Genomic DNA, 15,922 nt, shown 5'->3' with positions numbered 1-15,922 from the left:
TGTCCAGTTTTCTCAACACCATTTATTGAAGGGACTGTCTTTTCCCCATGGTATAGTCTTGCCTCCTTTGTCATAGATTAATTGACCACATAAGTATGGGTTTATTTCTGGGCTCCCTATTCTGTTCCATTGATCTATATGTTTGTTTTTGTGACAATACCATCCTGTTTGGATTACTGTAGCTTTGTAGTATAGTTTGAAATCAGGGAACGTAATACCTCCTGCTTTGTTATTCTTTTTTTTTAAAATTTATTTATTTTATTATTTTATTTATTTATTTATTTTTTCTGGTTGCATTGGGTCTTCGTTGCTGCGTGCGGGTTTTTCTCTGGTTGTGTCGAGTGGGGGCTACTCTTTGTTGTGGTTTGCGGGCTTTTCATTCTGGTGGCTTCTCTTGTTGCGGAGCATGAGCTCTAGGCACGCGGCCTTCAGTAGTTGTGGCACGTGGGCTCAGTAGTTGTGGCTCGCGGGCTCTAGAGCGCAGGCTCAGTAGTTGTGGCACACAGGCTTAGTTGCTCCGCGGCATGCGGGATCTTCCTGGACCAGGGATCAAACCCATGTCCCCTGCACTGACAGGCGGATTCTCAACCACTGCACCACCAGGGAAGCCCTGTTCTTCTTTCTTAAGATTGCTTTCGATGTTTGGGGTCTTTTGTGGTTTCATACAAATTATAGGATTATTCTAGTTCTGGGGAAAGTGCCATGGGTGTTTTGCTAGGGATTACTTTGAATCTATAGAATGCTTTGGGTAGTATGTACATGTTAACAATATTAATTCTTCCCATCCACAAGCATGGTATATCTTTCCATTTATTTGTTCATCTTTAATTTCTTTCATCAATATCTTATAGTTTTCAGAGTACAGGTCTTTCACCTCCTTAGTTAAATTTATTCCTATGTATTTTATTCTTTTTGATGCAGTTATAAATGTGATTGTTTACTTAATTTTTCTTTCTGGTAGTTCATTATTAGAGTATAGAAATGCAACATATTTCTGTATATTAATTTTGTACCCTGCAACTTTACTGAATTTATTTGTTCTAATAATTTTTGGCAGAGTCTTTAGGGTCTTCTATATATAGTATCATGTCATCTGCAAATAGTGACCATTTTACTTCTTTTTTTCCAGTTTGGATGTCTTTTATTTCTTTTGCTTGTCTGGTTGCTGTGGCTAGGAGTTCCAATATTATGTTGAATAAAAGTGGCAAGAGTGGGTATCCTTGTCTTGTTCCTGATCTTAGAGGAAAAATTTCACCATTGAGTATGATGTTAGCTGTGGGTTTGTCATATGGCCTTTATTATGTTAAGGTATGTTCCCTCTGTGCCCACTTTGTTGAGAGTTTCCTTTTTTTTATCATAAATGGATGTTGAATTTTGTCAAATGCTTTTTCTGCATCTATTGAGATGATCATATGATTTTTATTCATTTGTTAATATGGTATATCACATTTATTTGTCGATATTGAACCATCCTTGCATCCCTGGGATAAATCCCACTTCATCTGATTTATGATTCTTTTAATGTGTTATTGAATTTACCCTCTATGTTTTATTGGGGATTTTTGCATCTTTGTTCATCAGCTATATTGGCCTGTAATTTTCTTTTCCTTTTTTTGTAGTGTCTTTGATTTTGGTATCAGGGTAATGCTGGCCTTGTTGGATGAGTTTGGAAGTGTTCCTTCCTCTTCAATTTTTTGTAATAGTTTGAGAAGGATAGGTGTTAACTCTTTTTAAAATGTTTGGTAGAATTCCCCTGTGAAGCCTTCTGGTGTTGGACTTTTGTTTGTTGGGAGGTGTTTTTTTTTTTATTACTAATTCAATTTCATTATTGGTAATTTGTCTGTTAAGATTTTCTATTTCTTCATGATGGAGTCTTAGAAGATTGTATGTTTTTAGGAATTTATCCATCTCTTCTAGGTTGTCCAGTTTACTGACAAATAATTGTTTGTACTAGTCTCTTATGATTCTTTGTATTTCTGTGATATTTGTTGTAACTTCTCTTTCATTTCTGATTTTATTTATTTGGGATCTCTCTTATTTCGTGATGAGTCTGGGTAAAGGTTTATCAATTTTGTTTATCTTTTCAAAGAACTAGCTCTTCATTGATCTTTTCTTTCTTTTAAGTCTCTATTTCATGTATTCCTGCTCTGATATTTATTATTTTCTTCCTTGTACTAACTTTGGGCATCATTTTTCTTCTTTATCTAGTTCCTTTAGCTGTAAAGATACATTGCTTATTTGAGATTTTTCTTATTTCTTGAGGAAGGCCTGTATCACCATGAACTTCCCTCTTAGAACTGCTTTTACTATGTCCCATAGACTTTGGAAAGCTGTGTTTTCATTTTCATTTGTTTCAGGGTATTTTTTATTTCCTCTTTGATTTCTTCACTGATCCATTGGTGGTTTAGTAGCATGTTATTTGGTCTCTCCATGTTTGTGTCTTTTCCAGTTTTCTTCTTGTACTTGATGTCTAGTTTCATACCATTGTGGTCAGAAAAGATGATTGATATGATTTCAGTCTTCTTAAATTTATTGAGACTTGTTTTGTGGCTTAACATGTGAGCTATCCTGAGTAATGTTCCATGTGTACTTGAAAAAAAATGTGTATTATGAAATTTTTGGGTGGAATGTTCTGTATCTGTCTATTAGGTGTATCAGGTCTACTGTGTCATTTAAAGCCAATGTTTTCTTACTGATTTTCTGTCTGCATGATCTGTCTGTTGATGTATGTTGGTCACAAAAGTCCCCTACTATTATTGTGTTACTGTCTATTTCTCCCTTTGTGTGTGTTAATATTTGCTTTATATACTTAGATGCTCCTATGTTGGTGCTTAAATATTTATGAATGTTATATCCTTTTCTTGGATTGACCTTTTTATCATTATGTAATGCCTTCCTTTGTCTTTTGTTACATTGTTTGTTTTAAAGTCTATTTTAGGCATGCGCAGTCAGTAAGAGGTGGGCGGAGGACGCGGGAGATGTGCGTGGCTGTGTTTCGCCGGCCCAGTAGGGGAACTGCATGCTTGAGGTGACAAGGGACTGAGCATTTCAGATCTGCTTGGTAAACCTGGTGCACCACCATGCTGGCCACAAGACTTCTGTGTCTCCAGAAACTACCTTCCAGGGTTTTCCACCAAGGTTTCACCAAGGCCTCCCCTACTGTGAAGAATTCCATCACAAAGAATCAGTGGCTCTTAACACCCAGCAGGGAATACGCCACCAAGACAAGAATTGGAATTCGGCATGGGAAAACTAGCCAAGAACTCAAGGAGACAGCTTTGGAACAATCATTGGAAAAAATATTTTATATTGATCAGATGGAAAGATGGTTTATTGCTGCAGTTGGTCTTGGAGCTTTGTGCTCCTATGGCTTGGGAATGCCATTGTCTAATGAGATTGGAGCTATTGAAAAAGCTGTAATTTGGCCTCAGTATGTGCAGGATAGAATTCATTCCACCTATATGTACTTAGCAGGAAGTATTGGCATAACAGCTTTGTCTGCCCTGGCAGTGAGCAGAACTCCTGCTCTCATGAACTTCATGATGAGAGGCTGTTGGGTGACAACTGTTGCAACCTTTGCACGCATGATTGAAGCTGGAATGCTGGTACGGAGCCCAGGCCCAAAGCATCTTGCTTGGTTACTACATTCTGGTGTGATGGGTGCAGTGGTGGCTCTTCTGATGATATTAGGGGGGCCTCTTGTCAGAGCTGTATGGTACACAGCTGGCATTGTGGGAGGCCTCTCCACCATGGCTATGTGTGTGCCCAATGAGAAGTTTTTGAACATGGCAGCACCCCTGGGTGTGGGCCTGGGTGTCGTCTTTGTGTCCTCACTAGGATCTATGTTTCTTCCACCTACCACTGTGGCTGGTGCCACTCTGTACTCAGTGGCAATTTATGGTGGATTAGTTATTTTCAGCACGTTTCTCCTGTATGATACACAGAAAGTAATCAAGCATGCAGAAGTAGTACCAGTGTATGGAGTTAAAAAATATGATCCCATCGATTCGATGCTGGGAATCTACATGGACATTTTAAACATATTTATGCAAGTTGCCAGTATTCTAGCAACTGGAGGCAACAGAAAGAAGTGAAGTGACTCAGCTTCTGACTTCCTTAATACATCAGATATCTGGCTTGTCTAATAGGGGCAGATATTCTTTAAATAGTTTGTGCAAGCAGCTTTCATGGAAATTTAGAAGATAAGAACTTGTCAGCATGTTTCAAGTGTTCCAGTAACGTGATGCTTCAGGTCTGCTTTTTCCTTTGGAGAATAAATTCAGTAGTTCTCTTCCAAATAGCACACACATTTTCAATTCTCATGTTTGAGTAATTCTAAAATGTTCTAATGAATGTGAAAACCAAGTTTTGTGTTGCAGGAATTTAAGTATTTTATCTATTATTAAATTTATTTGGTTAAGTGAAATTTAGCAAACTTGTGTACCTGCATTTTTCATTTGGAATGTGGAATATTAACAAGTAATGTCATAAGCGATGTAGGGGTTTGGTAAAGGGACCAGAGAGAAGTAAAGGGACACCTGCAGTCTTTCTTTGAATACTTAGAACTTAACAGTCGTGTAATTGCGGTGAGCCAGTGAAGGGGTCTGGATGTTTGGAAACAAGTCATGGCTGTACATCTGCTGAACTTGTCAGAAGTGTTGAGCAGAAAACAAAGACATAGGTGATTCTCCAGGCTCTCCTTATAGTATAGATGTGGTCATATTTGGCTTTTCATTGTTTGACACTGTTAGGAGAGTCCACAGTGCTAATCATATGGAGAATTCCTGTTATATATATTATGTGTGTGTGTGTAAGCCTTACTTTTGAATCGTCTAGAACAAAATATCCTTAAAACACTCAGGAAAAAATATTCAAAGCATGAAAATTGTTGCATTTTTAAGTGTACAAACAACATGTGCCTAGTTGCTGAATGTTTTTACAAATTTATTGAAATGCTTAAAAGAATACATGCTTGCCTTTCTCATCTCTTCAGGCTTTCAAGCTTTTATCAGAGAAGCCTGTTTGTGGTTTACACTTGAGATTATGAAAACAGTTTTTCCCCTCAGATTTGGTTTCTTGCATTCCCTCTCAGAGGGATCACTAAAAAAAGGAAGGCAAAGTGAGGCTTCTTTCATGAACTATATCAATCAAAAATGTAATGGAGAAAATGCTTCATTAGAGTTTCCCCTAGCAGAATTTTTCTTCTCTCCTCCACAGACCATTATTTAACTCTCTTGTGACATTTGTAAATTTTTTGATACGGAAGAGTTATTTTTGGAAGTTCTTATGAATGAAATAAGTGTATGATTATTGAGATAGTTGGTGTTTTGACAAATATTTATTACAGTAATCCATAAATAACTATTCTAACCACTTCAAGTTACATAGGATGCTTATTTCTGAAATAATAAAGGTTCTGGCCAGATTAAAAAAAATAAAGTCTATTTTATCTGATATGAGTATTGTTATCCCAGCTTTCTTTTGGTTTCCATTTGTATGGAATATCTTTTCCATCATTTTAACTTTCGGTCTGTGTGTGTCTTTAGATCTGAAGTGAATCTCTTGTAGGCAGCACATAGATGGGTCTTGTTTTTTTATCCATTCAGCCACCCCATGTCTTTTGATTGGAGCATGTAGTTTGTTTACATTTAAAGTCATTATTGATAGGTATGTACTTATTAATTTTTTTCTGGTTCTTTTTGTAGTTCTTCTTTGTTCCTTTCTTCTCTCTTGCTCTCTTCCTTTGTGACTTGATGGCTTTCTTTGGTGTTATGCTTGGGTTGTTTTATCTTTATTTTTTGTGTATTTATCATAGGTTTTTGTTTGTGATTCCCATGAGGTTCATGAATATAACCTATCTATACATGGCAGTTTATTTTAAGTTGATAGTTGCTTAAGTTCAAATGCATTCTAAAAGCATCACATTGTTCCTACTCCCCCATGTTTTATGTTTTTGACATCATATTTTACACCTTTTTATTTTATTGTAGTTATAGTTGATTTTACTACTTTTATCTTTTAGGCATCATACTAGCTTTTTAAGTAGCTGATATTGCCTTTACTATATATAATTTTTGCCTTTACCAGTGTAATTTTTTTCTTTCAAGTATTTTCTTATTTCTATTTATGGCCTTTTCTTTTCCACTTAAAGAAGATCCTTTAACATTTCTCGTAAGGGTGGTTTAGAAATGATGAACTCCTTTATCTTTTGCTTCTCTTAGAAACTTTATCTCTCCTTTAATTCTGAACGATAATCTTGCCAAGTAGAACATTTGTGTTTGTAAGTTTTTATTTTTTCAGCCTTTTAATATATTATGCCACTCTCTTCTGTCCTGAAAAGGTACTGCTGAAAAATAAGCTTGTAGTCTTATGGAAGTTCCCTTGTATGTGACTAGTTATTTTTCTCTTGCTGCCTTTAAAATTCTTCCTTTATCTTTAATATTGCCATTTTAATTATGATATGTTTTGCTGTGAATCTCTTTGGGTTCTTCTTCTTTGGGACTCTCTGTGCTTCCTGGTTCTGGATATCTATGTCCTTCTCCAGGTTAGGGAAGATTTCAGCCATTATTTCTTCAAATAAGTTTTTGCCCCTTTCTCTCTCTCTCTTCCTTCTGAGACATCTACAAATTTTAGTATGCCTGATGTTGTCTCAGAGGTCCCATAAACTATCCTCATTTAAAAAAAAAAAACACTTTTTTTCTCTTCTGATTGGGTGATATCCACCATTCTGTCTTCCAGATCGCTGATCTCTTCTTCCATATCATCTATTTTGCTATCAATCCCCTCTAGTGTATTTCTCATTTCAGTTATTGTATACTTCAGCTCTGATTGGTTCTTTCTTATATTTTCTAACTCTGTTAAAGTTCTCACTGTATTTCTCCATTCTTCTTCCAAGTTTAGCGAGCACCTTTATTATTATTACTTTGAACTATTTATCAGGTACCTTTCTTATCTCCATTTCATTAAGCTTTTTTTTTTTTTCCTGGAGTTTTAGCTTGTTCCCTTTTTTGGAACATATTCCTCTCTCGCCTCTGTTTGACTTTATGTTTTTTTTTTTTTTTTGAATTTTATTTAAGTTATTTTTTTATACAGCAGTTTCTTATTAGTCATCAGTTTTATACACATCAGTGTATACGTGTCAATCCCAATCGCCCAATTCGTCACACCACCACCACCACCCCGCCGCTTTCCCCCCTTGGTTTCCATACGTTTGTTCTCTACATCTGTGTCTCAGTTTCTGCCCTGCAACTGGTCCATCTGTACCATTTTTCTAGGTTCCACATATATGTGTTAATATACAATATATCGTTTTCTCTTTCTGACTTACTTCACTCTGTATGACAGTCTCTAGATCCATCCACGTCTCAACACATGACCCAATTTCGTTCCTTTTTATGGCTGAGTAATATTCCATTGTATATATAAACCACACCTTCTTTATCCATTCGTCTGTCGATGGGCATTTAGGTTGCTTCCATGACCTGCCTATTGTAAATAGCGCTGCAGTGAACATTGGGGTACATGTGTATTTTTCAATTATGGTTTTCTCTGAGTATATGCCCAGTAGTGGGATTGCTGGATCATATGGTGATTCTATTTTTAAGGAACCTCCATACTGTTCTCCATAGTGGCTGTATCAATTTACATTCCCACCAACAGTGCAAGAGGGTTCCCTTTTCTCCACACCCTCTCCAGCATTTATTGTTTGTAGATTTTCTGATGATGCCCATTCTAACTGGTGTGGGGTGATACCACATTGTAGTTTTGATTTGCATTTCTCTAATAATCAGTGATGTTGAGCAGCTTTTCATGTGCTTCTTGGACATCTGTATGTCTTCTTTGGAGAAATGTCTATTTAGGTCTTCTGCCCATTTTTGGATTGGGTTGTTTGTTTTTTTAATATTGAGCTGCATGAGCTGTTTATATATTTTGGAGATTAACCCTTTGTCCGTTGATTCATTTGCAAATATTTTCTCCCATTCTGAGGGTTGTCTTTTCGTCTTGTTAATGGTTTCCTTTGCTGTGCAAAAGCTTTCAAGTTTCATTAGGTCCCATTTGTTTATTTTTGTTTTTATTTCCATTACTCTAGGAGGTGGATCAAAAAAGATCTTGCTGTGATTTATGGCATAGAATGTTCTGCCTATGTTTTCCTCTAAGAGTTTTATAGTGTCCGATCTTACATTTAGGTCTTGAATCCATTTTGAGTTTACTTTTGTGTATGGTGTTAGGGAGTGTTCTAATTTCATTCTTTTACATGTAGCTGTCCAGTTTTCCTGGCACCACTTACTGAAGAGACTGTCTTTTCTCCATTGTATATCCTTGCCACCTTTGTCATAGATTAGTTGACCATAGGTGCGTGGGTTTATCCCTGGGCTTTCTATCTTGTTGCATTGATCTATGTCTCTGTTTTGGGGCCAGTACCATATTGTCTTGATGACTGTAGCTTTGTATTATACTCTGAAGTCAGGGAGTCTGATTCCTCCAGCTCCGTTTTTTTCCATCAAGACTGCTTTGGCTATTTGGGGTCTTTTGTGTCTCCATGCAAATTTTAAGACTGTTTGTTCTAGTTCTGTAAAAAATGCCATTGGTAATTTGATAGGGATTGCATTGAATCTGTAGATTGCTTTGGGTAGTATAGTCATTTTCAAAATATTGATTCTTCCAATCCAAGAACATGGTATATATCTCCATCTGTTGGTATCATCTTTAATTTCTTTCATCAGTGTCTTATACTTTTCTACATACAGGTCTTTTGTCTCCCTAGGTAGGTTTATCCCTAGGTATTTTATACGTTTTGTTGTAATGGTAAATGGGAGTGTTTCCTTAATTTCTCTTTCAGATTTTTCATCATTAGTGTATAGGAATGCAAGAGATTTCTGTGCATTAATTTTGTATCCTGCAACTTTACCAAATTCATTGATTAGCTCCAGTAGTTTTCTGGTGCCATCTTTAGGATTCTCTATGTATAGTATCATATCATCTGGAAACAGTGACAGTTTTACTAGTTCTTTTCCAATTTGTATTCCTTTTTATTTCTTTTTCTTCTCTGATTGCTGTGGCTAGGACTTCCAAAACTATGTAGAATAATAGTGGTGAGAGTGGACATCCTTGTCTCGTTCCTGATCTTAGAGGAAATGCTTTCAGTTTTTCACCATTGAGAACGATGTTTGCTGTGGGTTTGTCGTATATGGCCTTTATTATGTTGAGGTAGGTTCCCTCTATGCCCACTTTCTGGAGAGTTTTTGTCATAAATGGGTGTTGAATTTTGTCAAAAGCTTTTTCTGCATCTATTGAGATGATCGTATGGTTTTTATTCTTCAGTTTGTTAATATGGTGTATCACATTGATTGATTTGCATATATTGAAGAATCCTTGCATCCCTGGGATAAATCCCACTTGATCGTGGTGTATGATCCTTTTAATGTGTTGTTGGATTCTGTTTGCTAGTATTTTGTTGAGGATTTTTGCATCTACATTCATCAGTGATATTGGTCTGTAATTTTCTTTTTTTGTAGTATCTTTGTATGGTTTTGGTATCAGGGTGATGGCGGCCTCATAAAATGAGTTTGGGAGTGTTCCTTCCTCTGCAATTTTTTGTGGGAGTTTGAGAAGGATGGGTGTTAGCTCTTCTCTAAATGTTTGATAGAATTCATCTGTGAAGCCATCTGGTCCTGGACTTTTGTTTGTTGGAAGATTTTTAATCACAGTTTCAAATTCATTACTTGTGTTTGGTCTGTCCATATTTTCTATTTCTTCCTGCTTCAGTCTTGGAAGCTTATACCTTTCTAACAATTTGTCCACTTCTTCCAGGTTGTCCATTTTATTGGCATAGAGTTGCTTGTAGTAGTCTCTTAGGATGCTTTGTATTTCTGCAGTGTCTGTTGTAACTTCTCCTTTTCCATTTCTAATTTTATTGATTTGAGTCCTCTCCCTCTTTTTCTTGATGAGTCTGGCTAATGGTTTATCAATTTTGTTTATCTTCTCAAAGAACCAGCTTTTAGTTTTATTAATCTTTGCTATATTGTTTTCTTTGTTTCTATTTCATTTATTTCTGCTCTGATCTTTTTGATTTCTTTCCTTCTGCTAACTTTGGATTTTGTTGTTCTTCCTTCTCTAGTTCCTTTAAGTGTAAGGTTAGATTGTTTATTTGAGATTTTTCTTCTTTCTTCAGGTAGGCTTGTATAGCTATAAACTTCCCTCTTAGAACTGCCTTTGCTGCATCCCATAGGTTTTGGATTGTTGTGTTTTCATTGTCATTTGTCTCTAGGTATTTTTTGATTTCCTCTTTGATTTCTTCAGTGATCTCTTGGTTATTTAGTAACGTATTGTTTAGCCTCCATGTGTTTTTGTTTTTTACATTTTTTTCCCTGTAATTCATTTCTAATCTCATAGTGTTGTTTGTGGTCAGAAAAGATGCTTGGTGTGATTTCAATTTTCTTAAATTTACTGAGGCTTGATTTGTGACCCAAGATATGATCTATCCTGGAGAATGTTCCATGCGCACTTGAGAAGAAAGTGTAATCTCTTTTTGGATGGAATGTCCTATAAATATCAATTAAGTCTATCTGGTCTCTTGTGTCATTTAAAGCTTCTGTTTCGTTATTTATTTTCATTTTGGATGCTCTGTCCATTGGTGTCAGTGAGGTGTTAAAGTCCCCCACTATTACTGTGTTACTGTCGATTTCCTCTTTTATAGCTGTTAACAGTTGCCTTATGTATTGAGGTGCTCCTATGTTGGATGCATATGTATTTATAGTTGTTATATCTTCTTCTTGGATTGATCCCTTGATCATTATGTAGTGTCCTTCCTTGTCTCTTGTAACATTCTTTATTTTAAAGTCTATTTTATCTGATATGAGAATTGCTACTCCAGCTTTCTTTTGATTTCCATTTGCATGGAATATTTTTTTCCATCCCCTCACTTTCAGTCTGTATGTGTCCCTAGGTCTGAAGTGGGTCTCTTGTAGACAGCATATATATGGGTCTTGTTTTTGTATCCATTCAGCAAGCCTGTGTCTTTTGGTTGGAGCACTTAATCCATTCATGTTTAAGGTAATTATCGATATGTATGTTCCTATGACCATTTTCTTAATTTTTTGGGGTTTGTATTTGTAGGTCCTTTTCTTCTCTTGTGTTTCCCACTTAGAGAAGTTCCTTTAGCATTTGTTGTAGAGCTGATTTGATGGTGCTGAATTCTGTTAGCTTTTGCTTGTCTGTAAAGCTTTTGATTTCTCCATCTGATCTGAATGACATCCTTGCCGGGTAGAATAATCTTGGTTGTAGGTTCTTCCCTTTCATCACTTTAAGTATATCATGCCACTCCCTCTTGGCTTGTAGAGTTTCTGCTGAGAAATCAGCTGTTTACCTTATGGGAGTTCCCTTGTATGTTATTTGTCGTTTTTCCCTCGCTGCTTTCAATAATTTTTCTTTGTTTTTAATTTTTGCCATTTTGATTACTATGTGTCTTGGCGTGTTTCTCCTTGGGTTTATCCTGTATGGGACTCGCTGTGCTTCCTGGACTTGGGTGGCTGTTTCCTTTCCCATGTTAGTGAAGTTTTCGACTATAATCTCTTCAAATATTTTCTCTGGTCCTTTCTCTCTCTCTTCTCCTTCTGGGACCCCTATAATGTGAATGTTGTTGCATTTAATGTCCCAGAGGTCTCTTAGGCTGTCTTCATTTCTTTTCATTCTTTTTTCTTTATTCTGTTCCGCAGCAGTGAACTCCACCATTCTGTCTTCCAGGTCACTTATCCGTTCTTCTGCCTCAGTTATTCTGCTATTGATTCCTTCTAGTGTAGTTTTCATTTCAGTTGTTGTACTGTTCATCTCTGTTTGTTTGTTCTTTAATTCTTCTAGGTCTTTGTTAAACATTTTTTGCATCTTCTCGATCTTTGCCTCCATTCTTATTCCGAGGTCCTGGATCATCTTCATTATCATTATTCTGAATTCTTTTTCTGGAAGGTTGCCTATCTCCACTTCATTCAGTTGTTTTTCTGGAGTTTTATCTTGTTCCTTCATCTGGTACATAGCCCTCTGCCTTTTCATCCTTCTATGTTTCTGTGAATGTGGTTTATGTTCCACAGGCTGCAGGATTGTAGTTCTTCTTGCTTCTGCTGTCTGCCGTCTGGTGGATGAGGCTATGTAAGAGGCTTGTGCAAGTTTCCTGATGGGAGGGACTGGTAGTGGGTAGAGCTGACTGTTGCTCTGGTGGCAGAGCTCAGTAAAACTTTAATCTGCTTGACTGCTGATGGGTGGGGCTGCATTCCCTGCCTGTTGGTTGTTTGGCCTGAGGCAACCCAACACTGGAACCTACCTGGGCTCTTTGGTGGGGCTAATGGCAGACTCTGGGAGAGCTCACGCCAGGGAGTACTTCCCAGAACTTCTGCTGCCAGTTTCCTTTTCCTCACGGTGAGCCACAGCCACCCCCCGCCTCTGCAGGAAACACTCCAACACTAGTAGGTCGGTCTGGTTCAGTCTCCCCTGGGGTCACTGCTCCTTCCCCTGGGTCCTGATGCGCACACTACTTTGTGTGTGCCCTCCAAGAGTGGAGTCCCTGTTTCTCCTGGTCCTGTCGAAGTCCTGTAATCACACCCCGCTAGCCTTCAAAGTCTGATTCTCTAGGAATTCCTCCTCCTGTTGCCGTACCCCCAGGTTGGGAAGCCTGACGTGGGGCTCAGAACCTTCACTCCAGTGGGTGGACTTCTGTGGGCTTAGTGTTCTCCAGTCTGTGTGTCACCCACCCAGCAGTTATGAGATTTGATTTTACTGTGATTGCTCCCTTCCTACCGTCTCGTTGTGGCTTCTCCTTTGTCTTTAGATGGGGGGGTATCTTTTTTGGTGAGTTCCAGTGTCTTCCTGTCGATGACTGTTCAGCAGCTAGTTGTGATTCTGTGTTCTCGCAAGAGGGAGTGAGTGCACGTCCTTCTACTCCGCCATCTTGGTTCAGTGACTTTTTGTATTTGATTCTGTGAATTAGGCAAAACAGCTACCTCTCCTGATTTTGAAGATGTGGCCTTGTGTAGGAGTATTCCTTGTGTAAAGTGCTTGTGTCAGGCAGCTTTGGAATGCCAGCTGGAGCTGGAGAGGATGTGGACTGGGATGGGGGGGTCCCCAGGGCATACAGCATTGGGGCTGCCTTGGTAGGATGGTTGGAGTTGGAGTAGACCCATTCCAGGGTTTCCCCAGGCATGCCTCGCCAGGGCTGCTCTGGCAAGATAACTGTAGCTGGAGTGGGTGCAGGTTGAGTATTCCCAGGTTGCACTGCACGGGGTTGAGATTTCTGATCTTGAAATTACATTGTGTGGCTCTGACTCCCTGGCGTTAAATTCTCTCAGCTTCTGAATTTTGTCTCCCTAGCATGATGTAAAAAGACTTGGGTTCTAATATTGGCTCTTCACCTTCCTAGCACTGTGCTTTTATACAAGTCATTTTGATGAGCCTCATTTTCCTCATCTGTCAAATGATGCCTTCAATACCTACTACTTAGGTTTGTTGTGTGAATCAAATAAAAATAATAATGTTTAACAATACTGTTTTCTCTTGATTTAAAATGTCTGATGTACATTTTAAGCTAACATATATCTAATACTTAAAACATAGCTCTTCTCCGGCCTGGAAGGTCTTCAATTCTTCTTTTACTGAATTCAGATATATTTCTGTCTTTCTTGTTTACTTTCATCAAATTAAATGTATTAATAATAATAACAGTATTTATAAATAATGTTTATAAATACAAAAGTAAAAATAGTAATAACAACTATGTTACAACAATATTTTGAATTTAAAACAAGGAATCTATTATGGACAGTATAGCACTGTATAAACACTTAGTTAAAAACTTTTTTCCCTAGTTGGGACAGTGATATTTATTGGTTTATTCACTTTCTTCAGTGAACAGAAATTTTTTATTTCATGGAAGTCTTTATAACCTACTTCTTTATTGTTAAAAACTGTTTATTAGGAGCTTCTTATTTTTTTTATTGAGGTACAATTGACATATAACATTATATTAGTTTCAGGTGTACAACATAATGATTCGATATCTGTGTACAAAGAGCTTCTTAACTTGAGTTATGTATTTTGACACAGTCTGTCAAAAAGATCTAAAAGGTGATCTTATTCAATATATTTGAGATAGACTGTGATTCATTAAATATACATATTGTAAACAATAGGACAACAATTTTAAAATATTTTAAAGAGGTATAAATCATATAATAATAGTGGAGACCAAAAAGAATAAGAAAGTACTCAAACCAAAAATAGGCAGAGGGGCTTCCCCGGTGGCACAGTGGTTGAGAGTCTGCCTGCCAATGAAGGGGACACGGGTTCGAGCCCTGGTCTGGGAGGATCCCACATGCCACGGAGCAACTAAGCCCGTGTGCCACAACTACTGAGCCTGCGCGTCTGGAGCCTGTGCTCCGCAACAAGAGAGTCCGCGATAGTGAGAGGCCCGCGCACCGCGATGAAGAGTGGCCCCCGCTTGCCGCAACTAGGGAAAGCCCTCGCACAGAAACGAAGACCCAACACAGCCATAAATAAATAAATAAATAAATAAATAAATAAATAAATTTTAAGAAATAGGCAGAAAATGAGGAAAAAAGAAATAAAGGATATACGGAACAAGCAGAAAACAAGATGGTAGATTTTGAGCAAACCACATCAGTAATTAGCAGCAGCTTAATAATATACATGAATAATTACATTAAATTTAAATGACTTACACACCCCAGTTAAGAGTCAGAGTCAGATGGGTTAAAAAAAAGACCCACCACTATTTTCTGTCTTTAAGAGCATCACCTTAAATATAATACAAAATTTTGTTGAAAGTAAAAGAATGGAAAAAACTATACCATACAATTACTAATTTAAAGAAAGCTGGAGTTTCTGTATTAATATCAAAGTAGACTTCAGAACAAGGCATCTTGCTATGGATATAAAGAGACATCACGTAGTGATAAAGGAATCAATTCACCAAGAAAGCAGAACAACCCATAATTGTGCACCTTACAAAAGAGCTTCAGAATACATGAAATAAAAGCTGATAGCACTGAAAAGAGAAATAGACAATCCATAGTTATAGTTAAAGACTTAAACATTGTTCTCCCAGTAATCCAATAAAAAAAAGACAGAAGATCAGTAAGGATATAGGAAATCTGAACAACACTAGGAATCCAGTCAATCTAATTGATATTTCTAGAATAATTCACCTCACAACTGCAGAGTACACAGTCTTTTTCAAGTACACTTGGAATATTTACCAAAATAGACCAATTCTGGGCTGTAATACAAATTTCAACAAATTTGAAAGATTTGAAACCATGCAAAATTAGTTCTCTTACCATAACAAAATTAAACTATAAGTCATTAACAGAAAGACACCTGGAAAATCCCCAAATATGTAATTAAACAACAGACTTTTAAATAGCCCATAGCTCAAAGTAAGTCCCAAGGGAATTTAGAAATTATGGGGAATTGAATAAAGATTAAAATGCAACATAAAATTTGTGGGATGCAACTAAATAATTCTTTAGAGATAAATTTGTAGCATTAAGTGCTTATGTTAGAAAAGACTAAAGATCACAAATCAATGATCTAAGCTTCTACCTTAGGAAACAAGAAATAGAAAATTAAGCCCAAATTAAATAAGTAAATGACATAATCAGTTAAATGGAAAACAGAAAGACAAGAGAGGAAATCAATGAAAATAAAGGCTAGTTCTTTGAAAAAAAATCAATGAAATTGATAAACTTTTAGCCAGAATGATGAGGAAAAAATATGAGAAGAAATAACTGATCAGTATCACAAATGAAAGAGGGGACAGCAGTATGGATACTACAGACATTCAAAGGAAGATAAGGGAATACAAACAGCTTTATGTCCATAAACTCAGTAATTAAATGCAATAGACATATTCCTTGAA

At 37.0% G+C, this 15,922-nt stretch overlaps 1 protein-coding gene and 1 pseudogene across 1 annotated transcript in view; both read left to right on the top strand.

The window, feature by feature from the left end:
- The window catches only part of RGS22 (regulator of G protein signaling 22), a 168,269-nt gene that overhangs the window by 25,219 nt on the left and 127,128 nt on the right, over positions 1-15,922 (top strand). The window lies entirely within an intron of this gene.
- LOC137751334 (growth hormone-inducible transmembrane protein pseudogene) lies at positions 3,081-4,130 on the top strand (annotated as a pseudogene).

Source organism: Eschrichtius robustus, chromosome 17 (genome assembly GCF_028021215.1).
Source record: "Eschrichtius robustus isolate mEscRob2 chromosome 17, mEscRob2.pri, whole genome shotgun sequence".
NCBI classification, from domain to species: domain Eukaryota; kingdom Metazoa; phylum Chordata; class Mammalia; order Artiodactyla; family Eschrichtiidae; genus Eschrichtius; species Eschrichtius robustus.
Note: the sequence above shows the minus strand (reverse complement) of the source record. Positions and strands in the feature narration are given on the sequence as shown.